Genomic DNA, 16,631 nt, shown 5'->3' with positions numbered 1-16,631 from the left:
CAATTTGCATTAAGCAATGGCTGGGGGCAGCGAGCGAGGAGCAGGACTGCAAGAAGCCACAACACGGGACCCCCCAGGAGCAAGTCCTCGTTAGCAAGCTAAAGATTTATGCTCCTGTCATTTCCTCACTCACTCTCTGGCTGCTTGCTTTTCATACCTAAATATAGACTTAGTACCCAAATTTTATAACTTTGATAACAATCCTTTAGATTCTATTAGGTATGACATCCTTGAGTGAAACAGGCCATTGCTACAGACCATCTAGCTGTTAGAACACACAAGCGTGACTGTTGGAAAAGGATGCCTGGTTATTTTCACTCCACTGATCTGCTAGAAGGAAATCTTACTCTTGCAACTGATATATTTTTATCTGCTTTCCTGCAGTCTTGCATAATCATCTGAATAATGTCATAGTCTGGGAGAAAAAAAAAAAACTACTAAAATGCATTTGCCTTCCTGTTTTATACAAACTGATGAATGCATAACAGTACTTTGCACTCCTTCTTTGATGCAGCAAACTTAGTACATTTGTAAGTGCTTTTTCATTACTTAGACTGGATTGCTTTGCAGTACGTGAGAACAAGTCCATAATATAAACAATGATTTTCTCAAAGAATGATAGCTCAGATGAAATGGGAAGAGCATCAGGAGAGAAAAAGACCTTTAGTGAATTTCTGTGTAAGAAAAGATCTGGGAAAAAACCCCAGCTGCCTATTCCCACAACCCAAATGCTGATATTGTTCAGCCTTGTGTTATCATGTACATATAATGAGATCATTTTGTCAGGTATTAATGACTAATACAGTACAGTTCTTTTCTAGATCTGACAGCCCTAGGCAGTACAATATTGCAGATAATAAATCATAACAGAGAGAGGCCAGGAAATAATAGTGCAGGATAATTTTAAGTCATATTTTTAGTTCCTGGCCAATTCTTGTTACTGTCCCTGACAAGGCTTTAAATACCAGATTGTTGAGGTTGGCAGGGACCTCTGGAGGTCATCTGGTCCAAAGCCCTGCTCAAGTAGGATCACTGGTCACTGAGGACTATATACAAAACACAAGGAACAAAATGAAAATGTTTATCTCGGGTCATGTTGAATAATTCTCAAGGGTTTTCTGATCAAATCGTCACTGAAGTTGTGAAGGAACCTGGACACTTTTGCTCAACTGTAGACATGCAGATGTCTACATCTGCAAGCTGAACCCCCCCCCCCCAAAAAAAAAAAAGGGTGGGAATCTGTCTAATCCTCTTCAAGCTGTTTAGAAGTTACGGGTCTCGTTGGTCAAGAACAGTTATTCAGGGTCCTCCAGTGAATACTGGACACCTCCCAAAGCTAGTATTAATTCTTTATTTAAAATCACGTGGAATTAGTCACCCAGCTACCTCCATTAACCTAGAAAAGGAGGTAAGAAATACCTAGATAACATGCCTACCTTTTAGATGGCTAAAGCACGCCATTACAAAGCATCCCACTTTTCCTGCTACATTTTATTACACACAGGACAGATTTCCACATACACAATTCCTTAAAAGGGAGACAATTACAAAAAAAAAGTCATTTGAAAAAATTCCAATCCAGTTGCATGAATCTGTAATTACTTCTGGTGTTATTTGCACATGGTTATTTAAATACAGATGCTTACTTTTTCTTTAAAAAGATACCTGAAGGCAACTGAAACAAGTTTTTAAAGAAACAGGCAAGCCTATAGTTCTGAAAAAAGGGGAAAATAAATTATCTATTGTTTCACAAATACATGAAAGAACCTATAAACAAAAACAAAACATCTTTTATTATAATTTCCACTGTTGTATCTTTTCAGTTTCATGCATTGCCAGTAATTGGGCTGCTTTAATCCTTGTTTTTTAATGAGCACAGACACTAACAATTTATTCTTGAAGCTCATTATCAATCTTGATTCAAATTCTCCTGTTTTTCTGATTCAATGACATATTATCATGGTTAATTTAACTTCCTAAGGATGCACAGAGCTTTCTGAAGGCACTGTTTTTAGAGCAGAATCTGTTCTCAGTGTTTCTGCTCTATATTCTAAAAACAAAAATGAATTCTTCATAAGTGAAAGAAGTGGGGCCTGATCATGAATCCATTGAAGCTGATGAGATATTTTTGCTTGTATTCATGAAAATTTGGATCATGTTCTCACTGTACAAAACAACATGTAGTTTTCTATTTGCATCAGCTTGTGCTATGAAGCTTAATGTGAGTTGAGTTACGGCTGGATTTCAATATATCCTTTAATAAGTGTGGTAAAATTTGCCATTTCTTCAATAGAAAAGGAGAGTTAATTTCCATATATTCCTTTCATCATTTTTGTAAAAAGAAACAAGAACACGTTTTCTTTTACAAGTAAATGCTCTTAACTTCATCCAGCTTTTATTTCAACTGTGTTTATTGATCAGAATTCCACTATATTTAAATTTCAAAATCATTGATAACAGCTGAACTAAATGTCTTAATTGCACACTTTGATTCCAAAATAAACAGCTTAAAATTAGTCAAAATATAAACTCTCACCCTAAAGAAACCTATTTGCACACCATGTGTTTCAATACAGCCCAACAGTGTTCTCCAGATGGCCAGTTCTGCTTCTCTGCTGGTTTTTATTGATTAACCCAGCATTCTTCGCATGGTAACACATGATGTTCCAGCTGACACTTTTGATTATGATCCATATGTGGATCATATATTCAGCCAATGTGACTTCATCACAGCCAGCAAATGCATCTCCTGATTTTACACTGATCCCTATGCTGACTTCTCAAGGAAGTATAATCCATACTTTTAGCTATAATACCATTCTGTGTTTTCATCTTCTGCTACGTTTAATTGTTCTCAATGCCCAAAGTACATAATCTGTTCTGGATGAACAGCTCATTTGCATGGACATATTAGTTATTCAGATTTATCTTGCAGAAGTGGGACATTTTGTTTTGACCACCTATGCAGTTTAATGTCAATGGGCAACAAGATCAGAAGAATCTTCTATCAAATTAGCATTTCAGAAAGCTTAATAACCTTTCACTGTATAACTTAGTTAACAATTGATATTCTGGAGATTTCATTTCATTTCATTTCATTTCATTTCATTTCATTTCATTTCATTTCATTTCATTATCATTCTTTACTCACAACATACCGAAGTAATTTTTATACTATTCTGGAGGAATTGGTGTAATTTCTCCAAAGCTCTAGTGACAAAGAATTACATAAGGGGAAAGAGATTTTAAGCAGAAGTTGCAGTGAAGCAGAGAAAGCATGTAGATTTAGACCTAATTTCAAGGAGAATTTAAAAAGGTGGTTTAGCTGACATTTCAATCTCCCTGAAATACCATAAAGATGGTCTTAAAAGCTAAATCACGTAATGATTTTAAAACCTGGAAGGCCACATCCTATGATTAAAATGGGCTTATCTCACTCCTTCAGTTCAGGCAGAGAACTGAAAACTACACTCTCAGTTTCAAGGCTGTTGAAATGTGTGCAGTGGGAAAGTAAGAACTCACAGAGATGTTGTTTTACACATGAAGTACAAGTTAGGCTGGATATCTTACACTGAACTCCATCATTATTTCAGAATTCACAAATATATTAAAAAAAAATGTAAAAAGGTAAAGAATCTGAAGTTCCTACCATAACAGCCACTTCAGATTCACTCACTAACCAGTGTCTGGCTAGCATAATTTAAAATCCAGAACAGGAAGGAGCTGAAGTCAAATTATAGAGGAAAGGCAATTTTTCCCAACTTATTTAGCAGAGAAGAGTCATGCTTTGTGGCCTAAACTAGGTTTACAACACTTTACCAAGCTTGCTTTCAGCCTCTCACATGCACTATTGACTCCTGTCTGGCAACTGCTGAGTATAGCACTGCACTTTCTTTCATTATAGACACACATTCATTTTGATTGACATTTCTCATATCTGTAGGGAAGAATTTGGCTTGGAAAATAAATTAAACAGGATGGGACTTAAAATGGAGATGAATGTAACTGGATTGTTTGTGTTCCACTGAGGAATGTGCAGAATTGGCAGCTAAAATAAATGTCATTTTTTGAACACAGGCTGACCACATTTTAGGTAGAAATTATTGTTGTGGCTAAGAAATATGGACATTTTAACTGTATTTAAAAATATTATTTCACCATAGAATGACATTTAAAAGTAGCTTGCAAATAACTTGAAAAATTCTGCGCATCAATACTTCATTCTCTATAAGACATGATTTATATGCACACAATATGCATTTAAAATATATCACGTATTTATCTGCACATGTATATATATTTCTCTGTCTTCCTGAGAAATAAAACACAGAACAAATCTGTCCATCCTGTCCCTGTCTTGCACCCTCTCCACTGTAATTCTTCTGTTTCAAAATTATATCAAAAGTCTTGCTTTTCCTGGTTTTGTTGAAAAATGGCTTGCATTAGATAAGGTGGTAAGGTGGACACAGGCTGCATATGTATGGTGACTCCTATGTTCCCAAAGTGTAAAACTGCATTACAGAGAGATTAAATATCTCTTAAATTCTTCTGACTTACATGTCATCCTAATTCTTCAGCTGTATTTCTTAAACTAGATTCCAAATCAGAAAGTAAACTGAAGAAGAACACTATTTTATTTGCAGTCTTCCTTACATATCAATAAAAGTGTGAATCAGACATATGATTGACTTTTTCTTTTGTGATTCATATTACAGTTCACTTCTGATAGTTGAACAGATATAAGAGTGTGCAAGGCACAAATAACATCCTTTTATTTTTGTACAAAATATGTAAAAATAAATTCAAAGACAAGGAGACGGGGATTCAGGCCTGTGCTATCACTGTTGACATTTTTGTAAACTGTGGATTATTCATTTTAAAGCAAATGGAAAATGCCAGAGAACATTTGTGTGTATGTATCAGATTTTTACAGTAAGTGATCTGCTTAGGCATTTCCTGTTTAGCTTTACTGTTTCTGTTATGTGCAGCTCATGTCATGCTGTAATTTGAGATAAAAAACTACAAGGAGGCATGGGAATGAAAAAGAATTGGTATTCAAAAGATATTCTTCCCATGGAACCCATAATCCTTCTCTTCTATTAAAAATAACCATTTTAATATTTCATGTGTCCTCCTCTGTCCTAGCCTATCTGTAACATCTTTGTTGGACATTCGTTAGAGGCCAGACTTTTACATTTTTACACACATTGTTTCTTATGCCAATCATAGAACCATTTAGGTTGGAAAAGACCTTTAAGATCATTGAGTCCAAATGTTAACCTAACACTGCCAAGTCTACCTCTAAACCATGTCCCTACACATCACATTTACATGTATTTTAAATACCTTTGTGGATGGTGACTCAACCACTTTCCTGGGCAGCCTATTCCAATGCCTGACAACCCTTTCCATGAAGAAATTTTTCCTCCTATCCAACCTAAACCTCCTCTGGTGCCACTTGAGGCCATTTCCTCTTGTCCTATCTCTTGTGTCTTGGGAAAAGAGACCAACACCCACCTTGCTATGAGCTCCTTTCAGGTATTTGAAGACAGCAATAAAGTCTCACAGCAGCTTGTGCACTTGCATCCCAGAAATATAATGGTATCCTGGGCTGCATCAAAAGAAGCATGACTAGTAGGTCAAGGGAGGTGATTCTCCCTCTGTCCTCCACTCTCACAAGACCCCACCTGGAGTACTGCATCCAGATCTGGGGCCCCCAACATAAGAAGGACATGGACCTGTTGAGGCAAGTCCAGAAGAGAGCCATGAAGATGATCAGAGGGCTGGAGCACCTCTCCTATGAAGACAGGCTGAGACAGTGGGACGTTGTTCAGCCTGGAGAAGAGAAGGTTCCAGGAAGACCTTGTAGCAGCCTTCCAGTACCTAAAGGGGACCTACAAGAAAGCTGGAGAGGGATGTTTTACAAGGGCATGTCATGAAAGGACAAGGGGTAATGGCTTTAAACTGAAAGGGGGGAGATTTATATTAGATGTAAGGAAGAAATTCTTCCCCGTGAGGGTGGTCAGGCACCAGAACAGGCTGCCCAGAGAAACTGTGGATGCCCCGTCCCTGAAAGTGTTCAAAGCCAGGTTGGATAGGGCTGTGAGCAACCTGGTCTAGTGGAAGGTGTCCCTGACCATGGCAGAGGAGGTGGAACTACATGATCTTTAAAGTCCCTTCCAACCCAAACCATTTTATAATTCTAAAATTCTATTAAAATCCTGAGTTTTACACCATTTTACATATCTAATACATGAATTTAGATTGCATATATAATAGGAAGCACTGATCGCATTTTTTTATTAAAAAGTTTGATGTATTGTTATTTTCAATTCCATTCCATCTGCTTCTGTTGCATTATAAACTGGAAATGAACATATTCTAGGGTAAAATATTATCAATTTTTTAAATCGCAAATTTTATGTTAAAAGTATAATCTTTTATATGCAATTTTAATGTTTATTTCTTCCCCATATGCAAAGAATGAAGGGGAAAAACAAATTGTATTTTTTGCCTTCTCAAGGATGCATATTGATCGTCGTAACTGTTAAAGCCTTAATTCCCTGAATAATTAAGACTAAAGTCCTCAGCAGAGTTAGGCATTCTTCTGGCTCTGGCCCTTAATGGGTAAAAATAAAAGTGCCTACCAACAGTATTCTGAAAATAAGTTCTTACTGTTTTATAGATTTTCCTTTTAATCTATTGCTAAATAATTTTAACTGAAGATCATGAACATTAATTGGTATTAACAGAATACATCCTACCTTTGGGCACGTATTTTAATAGCTTATAAGAATAGGTAATAATTTACAATAAATGATACATGAGTTTATATTGATACAAAGTGTTTAAAATAGTTTAGCTTCTTTCACAACATCTGCTTGATTCACACATTCATTTTTTGAAAAGTTTATTGTTATTAGAGGCACTTATGAAAGAGAAAATTAAGTTGAATTGATAACACAGAGAATTCCTACAATAAGGTCTTGGCTTATTCTTGAGAAAATGCTGTAAGCTAAATTAACTTTAGCTTTCTCAAAGATAAATTATGCTTTCAGATGGTGTAATTCAAGAAAATTCAATTGAAATTAATTGAGGGGTGTAAATCTGGAAATATTCCAGTTGAATTAATTGAGTTATTAAGCATTTATAATCTTGTGAGTGGAAAAATGTGTCTTTTAGTCAGCTAAAAAACCCTAATACATTAGCAAATGCTTAAAACAGTTGTGTATTTCCACTGTAAATCTCTGCTTGCAGTAAATAATTCACGTTCTTTGGATAAGACAAAAGAAAATATTGCACTTTGCTGAAAAAAAACTCAGGACAATTTGGAAAATGTGTGTACAGCATTTGAGGTGAAATTAACTTCAGACTTCACTTGCATGCCAATACGCAGCTTGTCTGGTGTCTACATTGTCTCAAATGAATTAAAAATATCTCTAGCTCTATAAAATACACACCACAACATACTAATACAAATCATTAATAAACAGAACTCATTGTCAAACAACTAACTGCATCCTCTTTTCGGGTCCTGTTTGTAGGTGATGGACTGCCTTACTGTGAGTTATCTTGAAACAGTTACCCTGAATGTTTTGCTTCTAGTGAAAGAAGTATTTTTTTACTTTTCATATGGGATTAAATACATGACCAACATATGATTAGCAGCTTTCTAGGTGTGCTGTGTTTCATGCACAGCTCGGTGCATTTAAGTGTTGAATTAAGAAATCAAATTCTGAAATACCTTTGAAGTCAAAATATTACTCTCCAAACATGAATTTTATTCACAAGCAGCAACTCAGGATCCATTTTCTAATTTAGAATTGCTGTTGCACATTGGAGTGTAAAGCACCAAATAGATATTAGACAGAAAATATATATATACAGCCCAGGATTGACATGTTACGGAAAATAACACAGAAAGACTTCCTAACTGGTAGACTATAAGCAGAAGTGAAAACTTTGTCTTTAGTGATTATTAATTGCATAAATAACATGGCACTTACCTCTATAAAATCAGTGAACAGCAGAAAGCTTTGGTGGAACAACTTACAACAGCTCATGTGTTTGTCCCAGGAATGTGCTCTTCCTAATGAGTGGGCTTTTAACTAATGAGAAAGTGAGGGCAGAAGATAAGAGCAGAATTTTTCCTAAACACTCAACATGTAATTGCAATGTAAGTAAATAAATTAATTTAAAATTTAGATATATTACTTGTAAGCAGCCTGGCTCTTGCTATAATAATTTGGTATTGCTTATTTTTGTGGCCTGATATGGCAATGACCAGACTGGTGTTTGAGAAGAATTAAATTGTGTTTTGAGTGTTACACTCTCTGGACTCAGCAGCAATGGGCATTAACAGCAGGGACAGCTCAGCCACTGTGGCGCAGGGAGAAGCAGGGATGCTTACAAAGTTGAGCAAACAAAATAGTTCAGAAACAGCTATTTTAAAGACCTGGCTGGATGGCTGAGCCCAAAGAGTTGTGGTGAATGGAGTTAAATCAACTTGGTGGCCGGTCACAAGTGGTGTTCCGTGGGGCTCTATATTGGGGCCAGTTCTGTTTAATCTCTTTCTTGATGATCTGGACAAGGGGATTGAGTGCACCCTCAGTAAGTTTGCAGACGACACCAAGTTGAGTGGGAGTGTTGATGTGTTCAAGGGTAGGAAGGCTCTACAGAAGCATCTGGACAGGGTGGCTCAATGAGCTGAGGTAAATTGTATGAAGTTTAACAAGGCCAAGTGCCGGGTCATCCACTTGGGTCACAACAAACCCAGGCAGTGCTACAAGCTTGGGGAAGAGTGGCTGGAAAGCTGCCTTGCGGAAAAGGACTCAGGGGTGTTGGTCGACAGCAGCTGAACATGAGCCAGCAGTGTGCCCAGGTGGCCAAAAAGGCCAACAGCATCCTGGCTTATGTCAGGAGTAGTGCGGTCAGCAGGACCAGGGAAGTGTCCTGTAATTGGCACTGGTAGGGACACAGCTCAAACACTGTGTTCAGTTTTGGACCCCTCACTACAAGGGCATTGAGGTGTTAGAGCGTGTCCAAAGAAGAGCAACAATTTGGTGAAGGGTCTGAAGCACAAGTATTTATGAGGAGCAGCTGGGGAAACTGGTGGTGTTTAGCCTGGAGAAAAGGAGGCTGAGGACAACCCTTATCACTCTCCACAACTACCTGAAAGGTGGCTGTAGTGAGGTGGGGGTTGGTCTCTTTTCCCAAGTAACAAGCTATAGGACAAGACAAAATGGCCTCAGGTTGCAACAGGAGAGGTTTACATTGGGTATTAGAAAAAATTCATTCACAGAAGGGTTGTGATGCAGTGGAACAGGTTGCCTAGAGAAGTGGTTGAGTTGCTATCTCTGTAGGTGTTTAAGATGCACAGATGAGGTGCTTAGGGATATAATTTAATGGTGGGTTTGGCAGTGTTACGTTAACAGTTGGACTCGATGACCTTAAGAGTCTTTTCCAAACTAAGTGATTCTATTACTCTATTATTTAGGCATAAACCTCCCTAAAACTTAACCCATAGTGCTCGGTTTTTGCAGTTCCCTGAATATAATACCTGCAAGTGGACCTTGGGGACCACTGATTCCTGATCCTGACAGCTGAGCCTGTGGGATCATGTGAGTGATCAAAGCAGGGCAGGAGTGATCAGCAATATCACAGTACCCTTGTGTGCTCCTCAAAGACACTTTTAAAATGATTCAGCATGACAACAGCTTAAACAGCTGCATCTTATCTCAGTGACCAGTCAAACCCCCATCAGATACATAGGGATGGGTAGAAGGATGGTCAAGGACTTTTGTGTATCATAACAGTGCAGACAAGGAGGTCAGAAATGTTCACATTCCGATGTGGGAACTGTGAAGTGTAAAAGAAGGAAACTCTGAGTTTCCTCATCTTGTAAAGCATGACTGTTGCCATTTAAGTATTAAATTTGAAATAAATACAGGAAACGAGTACAGAGAATTATTGGAACAACTACAGACATTTTTGTTGTTGTTGTTGCCACATTTGTCTCCGAATCTGCTCAGTTATTTGAATTAAACAGGAAACAAGTAGCTCCCTGAGCCCTGGAAATAGTAAAGGCCAGTTTCTTATGGGCCTGTTTCTCATCCTTGACTGAGCTCCAGACTAAGGTTTCCCAAAGATGAGGCAGTACAGAAGATCTCTCCTGTGCTGGTTCTCCAGCTTGCAGCGTGACTCCCTTTTTTTCTTGCGTTTTGCTCAGCAGGTTGTTTCCATCAACGGGCAGAGATAAGATTGTCTTTGAGACCTGGCTGATGTTTGCTGTCAGAGGAGGACATGCAGTTACACAGACTGACAGACAGACTATTGCCCATACCTACAAGCTCTGCAAGGGCTTTAGTATCCCTTCTACAACAGAAAAGGTCGAAATAACTTCTCAGTACTGACTGTTGCCCAATGCCTTTGGTCAATATGACCAAGAATGCATTTAACGGCTGTCCCAACCATGCCATGGGTCAGACAGTACACCCCTGCCATGCTACTGAGGTGCCTCTCGCTGCCCCTCTGCAGCCCCTGTGCCCCACATGACAGTCCTGAGCTCAGGGTTCTCACCCCAGAGCACAGCAAGGGGGCTCGCCCGGCAGGCACAGCTTTTCCTGAGCACCTGCTGGGATTCAGCAACAGCTTATTCTAAACAAAGCGCAATTTATTCACCTAAAATAGAACATATAACAAAGAGTAAAATTAAACAGACAGCTTTTTTGTATTCGGTCTCATATCCATCTTCCTTTTTAAGCCATTGTAAACATCTCTTCAGCCTAATTATCTCAGGGAGTAGAGATCAACCTGACGTATGGGTGAAATGCCTTTTTCTCAATGTGTTTCTAGCTGCATCTTTACCTTGAAGCCCAGAACTGGACACAGTACTCCCCCTTTACTTTCATTCTTGTTCCAGATCTCATTTCACTTCACTAAAATGTCTTCCTCTTTGTTATCCTTTGCTCAGGTGGAACAATATAAAGAAAACTGAGGCATAATTCACAAGGAATTAACTTTGCTGATTCTCTTTGTTCTATCTGTTCAAATATACCACACAAAGAGTAACTTTCCCATTAAATGTTATTTATAATATCAGTATGCAAGAACTAAATAAATACATTGCTGTGCACATGTACTTGGTTTATATACATATGTAGGTAAAATCTTTGGTATAGTAAAAAAATAGACCTGAAAACATTTTAAACAGAGTGGCAGGGTGAAAAAGCAACTCAGATTAACCAGTAGAGAGTATGTCATTTCTTTACCTAAATTGGGAAAGAACAACAAACTTGAAATAAACAGCTGGCACCTACCAAGATACCCCCCACTCCAAGGTTTTACTAAGAACTGCACAGAAAAGTGAATCCTGTAGGATAAACCGGAGACAAAGATAACACAAAAACTTGCTTCTTCAAGACATCACGAGTCATTTGGGCAACACTCTGAGCTGCTGAAACAAGAGAAATTCCCCCAGCCAGTGGGGAAAAAAAGACAGGAAGAGCACAAAGCTTGTGTTCAGGATGATGAAACAGCCCCAAACAACTCAGAATGGAAGAAACAGCCTTGAGACCAAGTAGTTTCATTTTTACAATACTACTTGATGGCAACAGTAATACTCAATACAAGTCAGTGTGATACTCTAACCCACCACAGGTTTCAGCTTTTCACCTTTCCACCTGCACTTGGCATTAAGAACCCAGGATGTTTCATTACTGTTGTTATTTTTGCTTGATATTGTGGTTAAATTTGGTATTTGAGAAATGGAGATGATGAGGGAGGTGCAGCAATTGCCATGAGTCAGCAGCTATTGATTCCTGCCATCTGACAAAGGATGACTGTGCGTCTATATAAATAATTCTGACAGACGGGAGGAGAATGACACCAGGATTTGCAGCTGAGCTCCTGCCAACCTCCCTGTGTGCTGCACAAAGCTTCTGCTAGATCTAAAAGCTCAGAGCAGCCTTGCTTTGTGGCCCTGAACTTAGGTGGTGGGCATCTATATTGGGAGCCTCCCCAAGTTCTGCTCCTTGTCAGCAGCTGGACCTCAGCCCCAGCCACGTAGAAAATATTCTGTGGGACAGAAGGAATGATGGGCTGCAGCAGAAGAAAGGGTACTGTAGGTAGAGACTGTTGGGGGAATAATTCAGAGAAAGACTCATGCTTTGCTTTTCTTTGAATTACAAATGAAACCTAGATCTTTAAGGGAAGGAATTTGAGTAAGAAAGCTGTACCTAAGTAGAGTGGTATTTGTTTAGAGCTGGAAAAGGAAGCTCAGCTGTTCCCAGCCTTTTATTATCCATCTAAAAATAACATTTTTATTTCAAAGTTTCATTCCTGATAAATATGACCCAGCTTCCTATGCATCAAGAGAGAAATGCCTCCAGAAATCACAACATATGGGTTGCCACTTGTATAAAATGTAGTCTGTTCTCCAACACAGAACTTGTTAGGGTTTGGGGTTTTTTTCAGGTAACTGACAAATTAGGTAGAATGTATGTTTCCTAACTAAGTACTAAGCATGTATTAATATTAGTGTTCAAAGACTATAAGGGAAACATGAAGTCCTGATATCTACTAAAATCCAGGTTTTGTGCCATGTCACAAATGCATTCTGAACAAAAAAATGCTTCTAAAAACCTCACAGCTTATTAAACACCTGGATGAATATAGCAATCCATAAAGAATATACATTTAACAACAAAATTACTTTTAAGAATTTTAGAAAAAGTTAAATTCAATGCTGCCTATAGAATAACTCCTTATGCTCCATAGCTAGGAAAAAAAAAGCTGGAGAAGGCATGTGAGAATAATCCAGCATTAGATTGAGTTTTAATACTGATTTTTAAAATAAATGTTGTGAAATTTATTAGATCTGTGGACTATGGGCTTCATTTCAAGCCTATACATAAACCTGGAACTGAATTCCACTCCTAAGGGTCTATTTTATTTTAAGTTAATGTGAAGTAAGAGGGCTCGTACCCCTGTGGTCTGATTTCCAAGTCACATCATTGCCTAAAGATGCAAATAGGTACTTACTGATATTGTTAAAAGAAGTTTAACTGATTACGCCTCATAGGTCTAAGGGTTCATATCTGTAAAATTATGCAAATACTTAATTCCTGTTCATTGGTGACTTGAGTGCAATCAGGCACCCAGCTATCTTTGGCTGTAAGACTGATAGCACTGAACCAGGGCTGTTGCTTTTGAAAATATTATTAATTATCTGCATTTTAAGCCCCTATATAATTTTATAAATCCATCCCTTCAAGGGTTAGAGAGTTAAAGGATTACGTCCCTCTCTTGCTTTTCTGAACACATTTAATCATGAGTACTGGATATTTGATTTTATGGGTAGATAAAGTAAAACTAAAACACATCCTAAAAATATCTAGCTACCCATGAAACAGAATAAACTGCCTCTCCCAGATTTCTGTTTGGACATGGACAAGTTTGGGATGCTGATACCTATGGTTAGCTACCTTTTTGTCAACACTTCTCACCAGCAGCTTTTTGGGGAAGAGCATCCTGTTGTGACAGGATTTCAGTCAAGTTTGGCTGAAGTTAAGGACACTGAGGTCACCTCTGCCAGAAAAGTCCTTGGCCCCCATTGCCAGCATTCACACTCCGACCCCGTGTCATATCCAACCTCCCTGGAGATGCAGGACCAAATCCAACCTGCCCCACTTATTTTGCTGGGAGACATCAGACTGCCTGCTGCTGAATTGCCAATGCAACCCATGGATATCGAACCATATATATACACATTTATTTGTTTATTTGTTTGTTTGTTCAGAGAAGGAGTTTCTACTGGAAGGAGTTTCTCTGAATAATATATGTATAACCTGTCTGTGAGTGGCACTTCTGCCATGTAGGAAAGGACAGTGGGTGTGCACAGCTTCAGGGTGAAATAAAGGCCAGACCTGTGAATACCAAGGCAATTACTGATCAGCCATCACCAATGCAAAGGTTGGGTTAGCAATCTGGTTTTGTTAGGAAAAAGATCAGGGATTTAACAGTGTTACAAGGATATTTTGCAATTAGGTTAGAGGTTCCAGCAAAGGAACATCTAATGTTCCCTCCTAGCCTAATGTTTTATAAAGAACCTAAAAAATCTATTTAAGACAGAACCTCTTTTTACTGAAATGCCTCTGCATTTCCACAAATATTTAATTCTGTGGGTAAAGGTAAAAACTGTGCAATTTACTACCATTATTTGGATGTATCCAGGGTCTTGGTAAATCTTAGTTGTTAGGTATTCTTCCTAGGAGCTCCTGAGAATATGCTCAGCAAACCAGACTTTTGCACTTAGATAGTGGAGATCTCACTCTGGTGATGATTGCGTTTACAATACAAAGATCCAATACAAAACTAGAAAATACGTTCAAAGGTTAAAGCTTGCAAATATTTATAAACTTATCACACTCACAACATCATTTTGGAGAGGTAAACGTTTTAGTGACAACTCTCACAAAATCAGATCTGTGGCTCCCAAACTCTTGGTACATCTATCAAATAGTGAAAAATTGGGTGGACCAGCTGAACACATTTCCCTGAAAATAAGAGTCAATAGGTCTGAGATGCTGCTGTCTGCAGAGATAATTTACTTAAAGACCTCTTCTTTTTTTTTTTCCTGTGATACTGCCATTATTTTGGCACTCCTTTAGAAAAAATGTTGTACATTCACTTTTTCCTGAACACCGATGAACTTTCATTGTCACATCAAAAGGACTTGTAATCTCATCACACAAAAAAAGAATAAGTAACAGACCTTGTTCCTGGTTGAACAGAGGAATGAAGTTATATTTAAAGTGTAAGGAGGAAGAAATGGAATTTATTGTTCAGCTTCATGCAGAGAGGTGGCTGACTCACAGGCCTGTACAGCTGATGGTACTTGCAAGCAACAGCAGGAGATAAATGAATAAGGAGAAAAGAAACGTCAATTTATGTTGACTGAAGAGGAAACTAAAGAACAGCCATGATTTCCCACGTACTTCTGCAAGGCAATTTTCTTCTATTTCTATTGTATAGCCAAAAAAGCAGAGGATGGGATCTGTGGCTAAATCGTATCTCCTCAATTTTCGTAGATTTCCTAATGATATTGAAAACAAGCAGAATCATAGAAAACTCATAAGATCATGTTACTCCTCCATATCAAAGGAGATTTTTCCTTTCCACCAGGTGAGAAAATATTTCTTGTGGGAAATAAGGCTTCACTTATCCAAAAGCTACCTTGCCCTTTTCTTTGTTGATCACTCAGGCTCAGGAAATTTTGTCAAAAAATTGTTTGCCAGCTAGTAGCAATATGATAAATAAAGATATTTGCAGAAGTGTTCAATTTGGTCATGCCCCTTGGCCTTTTAAAAGTTCTTTGTGTGGGAGAAGTGAAAGGTGAAAGACTCTAAAAAATGCTGAAGATGAAACTGGGATGGGAGAACCATGAACCAGCACGTCGAATTCACCGGCGCTGCACACCTTCTTTACACCAGGCTAAAACAGAGAGCAAATAGGTGATGTATGAACCACCTTCCCAGCTCTTTTTTCCTTCTTTGCAATATTTTTTCTCAATTCTTTCCGCTTCCTGTCTGAATGAGAACCCATCTCTTAGCCAGGCAGACCACCTGCACCCTGCTACATTCAGCCTAAGGCAGAAAGCTAAAAGTCAATCCCAAACAATCAGATCTAGTTTTGGAAAAAAAAAAAAAAAAAGTTTTCCATGAATTGTAGAGAGGAAAATAAGAGCAAAAATGCAAATGTTTTTCCTGGCCAGAAGAACACACTTTGGATCATGTGTTCCAAAAACTGCGCAGATACAGAAGTTATATTTTCCTGCCTTTGCTACTTCTTCCTCCTTCCCCTTCCTACCAAAGGGCTTTGTTTTGCTTTATGAGGAAGCATGATTCAATTTTAACTGTGAAACACAAAAGCCACTGTCTGAAATCAACACTTTTTCTTTTTCACAGAAGAGGTGTTAATTATGACCTTAAAGACTACCAAATGGAGGGGGGGGGGGTCCTCTAAAAATATTGTATAATACAAAAAATATTATGTTATATAGAGGAACTATTTGGAAATATGTAGTACTGAGATTTCTAATAAGATTTAGCCCAAATTATATCCACTTATTTGTAAATGTTAACCTTAATTTTGAAGCTTTTTCTGTTTCCTCTTTATTCATCTTCCTTCCTCTTTGGAATTTTAATAAAAATGAAATGTATTTTTGCTTCTTACACAATGGGTAAAAACCAAGGGCCTTGCAATATAACTTCAAATCCAGACTTTTGTGCAAATCAAGGAAGTAGTACAGTCATTTTCCATATGATTTTGTGTCTCATCTTCAAACTAGTTTTTGTTTTTCAAGTACAGGCTGCATATGCATATGGGGAACTCCCATCAGGAACCAGATTACTTAGGTATCAGAGAAACACCCTACGTGACTTAGGCTGGGACACATCCTTAGGCTTGCAGCTTGCCTAAACAAACAAGGTACGGAGCCATCATACTACCCTGAGTCATGCAAAATCCCATCCTTAGGCAATCTGAAGGGATGTCTTTTGACATCCATTCAGATGGTAACGTGCCTCAGGTGGTGAATAACCTGTTTCCTCCAAAATTAGGGGTTGCCGTAT

This window comes from Patagioenas fasciata, chromosome 1 (genome assembly GCF_037038585.1).
Source record: "Patagioenas fasciata isolate bPatFas1 chromosome 1, bPatFas1.hap1, whole genome shotgun sequence".
Classification (NCBI taxonomy): Eukaryota; Metazoa; Chordata; class Aves; order Columbiformes; family Columbidae; genus Patagioenas; species Patagioenas fasciata.
Note: the sequence above shows the minus strand (reverse complement) of the source record.